We start from the raw sequence: 4836 nt of genomic DNA on the forward strand, positions 1-4836 counted from the left end.
CATAAGAAACATTACTCTTAGCTCTGGGCATTTACACTAAAAATAGGTGGTCCATACTTCCATAGGGGCTTCATTGGGGGGGGGGGGGGGGGGGGAATACCATACCATGTGCATTCATATTGGGGGATATATATTGAGAAAAAAATGATGTAATATATTGAGCATATAATAGGGGGTAAAGGGTTTTTATATTAGCATGTACAACAAATGTAGCTCAAAGTAAATGAAAAAATATAAAGGGGTATAAAAAATGTTAATGAAAAATGGATACCTACAATATCTATTTAAAGTATAAGTTTTATAAATTGGGAAGGTAAATTGGGTTCGTATTGGTAGGGGGTTAAATAATATGATTTTTAGAGGTATTTTCCAATATGTAGTCAAATTAAGGGTATTGTTTAGTATGTCACGAACGCAAGTGATATGTCAGAGCTTCATTGAGTGAAACCCTTGTGCATACTGCATGCTGGATGCAATAGCTAATCATTCTCTAAATAGTGTATTTTCTTAGAAAATTTGATAAGTGAATGCATCCCTAGTCATAGGAACCATTTCCCTTTCGAGCTTTATTCTACGATGGATAATTTTCCTTTCTTTCTTTCTAGGTTGCCATATCTAGGACCTATAATAGACTAATTCACAACATCAAGTATTTGTATTGTTAGTATTTCAAAATAACAAATTTCATATATGGAGATGGATACATGATTACAAATTGTCTCATCTATTATTGGTAGCCTCTTACAAGTAGTTCTATGCTAAAAACCAAAAAAACCATTGGATCATCCCCACAAATAATAATTTGTGTTGTTCATATTATTCAAAAATTGAAGCCACTTTTATTCTATGATAATGGTGGTACGAAATTTGTTTTTCTTGATATATGAAACTTTTGATAGTGTATCTGAAACTCAAAAAAAATAACGAAGGTGCATTAATTTGAAAAAATCCTTTTACAATTTAAAACCCCTTTAAAACAAAGTTTAAATCATCACATCAAGGGCCAATTTGATGTATCACACTAAAAGATACTCCAATGTAACATGTCTTTGGAGCTTTCGAATCACACATAATTTTTCTTGGGTGCAACATCTCTTTCCAACATTTTGCATGATACCTAAAGGTTAGTTAGTGTGATGTGTCAAATATTTTAAACCTTTAGCTGGGTGGAATAAGCTCTTTTCATTTATGTTTTGCACTTACACAAACTATAATGTAGTAACATGATGTGAAACTCAAAAATTTACAAATCTCATATATATGGCATTTAACAAAACTTTGATATGATGCAAAAAAAATGTTGTCACAATAGAGGAGTGGAAAATGGAAAAAGACCTTGACAAAATGTAATATGTCACACAAGTTGAAAATTTTGCCCAATGTGACACATTGTGTAAAAACCTCTTCCATGTGATATATTAAGGCAAAGAAAAACTGAGATTGATGTAAATCATTGTTTAAACCTCCAACTCAAACAATTGACATGTTTATATTTATACACATATTTATGAATGCACACCAAAATTAATAATTAATATAAATTTTAAATCACTTTAACTAGATATATATTTTTATTCAAAAAAAATTAAAAACAACTCAATTAAACAATATCAAGAATCATGCGCAATCACAAACATACACATGGTGTACCTAAGATCCCCTTATTCAATTTCAGGTGGATCTAGGAGACAATCACCACCAAGAAGATATGTTTTTATTTAAATATGGGAGTACATCAACCTTCACCTTCTCAACATCGTGAATGAAATTCTTCAAACAATGAGAATGCCAAGCTCACAAATTCTTGAAGCAACTTGTCTTCAAAAATAAAAGTACACTCTGCTAAAAAAAAATTCTTCAAAATACAACAAGGAGCTTCCTTTTAAAAATCCTCACTTATCACTCCAAATTTAAAAAATGTCGTATCTCTCCAAAATAAAAATTAATGCCCCTGATGCACTAATCCTTTTTCTTATGTCACTGGATCTTCAACGTGTCGGGCGCATTCACTAAGTCTCCCATGCTCTCAATACGAACAATTTCATTCAGATACAATTCTATAGAGTATGCAATCTGATACAAAAAACTCCATTGTTATCCCTTTGAAATCTAACAATTCAAATTCTAAGCATTTAATTACCCATCAGATTGATTCTTTCTCAACCATAAATACCCCATTACCATAATATTCCCTTCCAAATTGACCAATAAAACAAGTATTAAAACTCACCAGTAAATACTCTACTTCCACATCCTTCAACTCAATACGTTGAACAGAACTGGACTTGTGTAAACTAATGAAAAGCCAAATCGTAGAGCTATAACCTTACCAAGCTGCATTTATATTGAATGAATTTTTCCTCAGTGATTTTCAACTCAAATCTTGACCATGCCTTGTCATGTTTTGGTTGCTGAGTGATCAAGAGGTGCGCTGCTAAGCAATGCTAATTACTGGCACACATTACATAGTGTCGTGATCCTGAATGCACTTATTCTAAGTGTCAAGCATCTAGGACTCTTCTACGGCACCATCAAACTTGTCGTGACTTACGTTTCCCTGTTTGTGGTCCTGTTTGTCAACATATAATGCAACAGAGATTGGGACATGTACAATCATCAGACCCAAGGGAGATAGGTCTTACAAATGGCGTGAGAAGGTCTGCCAATGCTAATAATAGGGTTGAGACCCATGAATCTCTGGCATCAAGATCTGGGAATGTTGTGGAAGAAGAAGATCAAATTCAGCGACCTTCTCTCATGAAAGCAAAGATTGAGCCTTCCTCACATAGTTGCGTGTCACCACAAGTTGAAACTCCACAGGCATCTATGCCAACTTCAAGCAAGACACAGATAGCGTCCCAGGTGTAGCCTCAAGTCTCACAGCAAGTTGGACAGTGCCTAACTCTAATAAAATCTGAAGTCCCTTCTGCAAAAGTAGATCCCATATCTAAATCTGGACAACTCAAGCCAGAAGTCACAACAACAGTACTCCCGCCTAATAATTCAACGGCATCAAAATTAGGAAAACCAAAAATCAAAGGTGTTTTGTTGACTAAATTTTTCACACCAGAGCAAATTAGGGAGCATATAACAGGGCTGCATCAATTGCTCTGATATCTTGGGTCCACAGTGGAGCGAGGAGGACTTACAGAATTTCTATGAAGCTTATCGGAAGTATGGAAAAGACTGGAAGAAGGTGTCTGCCATGATCTGTAACAGGACAAAGGAGATGGTGGAGGCTCTTTACAGTATTGTTGAGAAAGGTCGATTGCAAGAGGACAAGGCCCGATGCTTTCTCCCGCAGATTATATCAGGCGTGGAGTATTGCCAAAGAAATATGATTGTTCATTGTGATCTTAAGCCTAGAAACTTATTGCTAGATTCCAAATGCACTGTTAAGATTGCAGACTTTGGGCTTAGTAATGTTATGCGCGATGGACATTTTCTTAAACCAAATTGTGGTAGCCCAAATTATGCTGCCCACGAGGTAATATCAGGTAAATTATATGCAGGGCTAGAGGTAGATGTTTGGAGTTGCGGAGTTATATTATATGCACTTCTTTGTGGAAGTTTTCCATTTGATGATGAAAACATTCCAAATCTCTTCAAGAAAATAAAAGGTGGAATATACACACTTCCGAGTCATTTGTCATCTGGAGCACGGGATTTGATCCCAAGGATGCTTGTTGTCGATCCAATGAAAAGGATGACCATTCCAGAGATTCATCAGCATCCATGGTTTCTAGAGAAACTTCCATGCTATTTGGCAGTTCCCCCACCTAATACAATTCAACAAGCAAAAAGATTGATGAAGAAATTCTTCAAGAGGTGATTAAAAGGAATTTTGACAGGAACCAGTTGGTAGAATCCCTTCGAAGCATCATACAGAATGAGGCTACAGTTGCATCTTATTTGATGCTGAATAATCGTATCTCCAATGGTTATCTTGTACAAAGAACATATATCCAAAATTAACAGATATTCCATCCGCGACTCAACAATTAGAGAAAATTGCAAAATAATATGGTGAAAATTTCACCGGAACCAAGCCATTGCCGATTCCTTCCTTCATCTCGCCGAGGACAACTCACATCACTTCTTGATCCTTCCTCTTTATCTCTGCACTCTGAGTCCTCACGATGGCTGGCTCATGATGCTCCTTCCATTAGCAAATCTCCCCTGGCAGTGGCTTGTCCCCTTTAATATTTGACTACTCCAGCAACCACAGGAAACAATGCACAGACCTAGCACTGCGAGACAAACATGGAAAGTTCAGAAGAGTGATTTTGTGGCCCTTGTGGGCAGCCAATTTCACTGCATATGAGTTGCTACTCCTAAACAACACACACAACCAAAAATCTTGGCTCTAAACATCTCGCACCAGCAAGAAGACTTTGCCTCCAACTCTGATACCACATGAAGAAGAATCACAAAGCCATATAACCATATGAACATCAAATTAACACACAAAAATTAAACTGGCGGAAAAGGCAGAGAGCCATCATGTGGTCTCTCATGCTCTTGTAATTCTCATTATTCAAATAATTTAATAATACATTTAAATACATAAGTAAGTGGTCTTAAGATAGTGTATCTATCTTAGACTCACTTGGTTGAGACAATTTCTTAACTTACACACTAATTTAGGAGAGCTAGACTCCTTAGTTTGAGGAATTCTCATGATTTTATTTATTTAATTTAATAATTGGATTTATTATTGATTTTTAAGAGAGTGAGGCTAACAATAAATTTAATAAATTTCAATAATATTGTAGATAAAACATATTATTTTTTTAATAATAATAATCACATTTACAATAACCAAATAAATTTTAA

At 35.4% G+C, this 4836-nt stretch overlaps 1 pseudogene; it reads left to right on the plus strand.

Moving 5' to 3' along the window:
• Positions 1–2586: 2586 nt before the first annotated feature.
• On the plus strand, positions 2587–3975 carry LOC149266010 (SNF1-related protein kinase catalytic subunit alpha KIN10 pseudogene; annotated as a pseudogene).
• The last annotated feature ends 861 nt before the right edge of the window (positions 3976–4836 follow it).

The sequence above is a fragment of the Pinus tabuliformis genome, chromosome 6 (genome assembly GCF_031772625.1).
Source record: "Pinus tabuliformis cultivar Carrire ecotype Pingquan chromosome 6, CPIR1, whole genome shotgun sequence".
Taxonomy (NCBI): Eukaryota; Viridiplantae; Streptophyta; class Pinopsida; order Pinales; family Pinaceae; genus Pinus; species Pinus tabuliformis.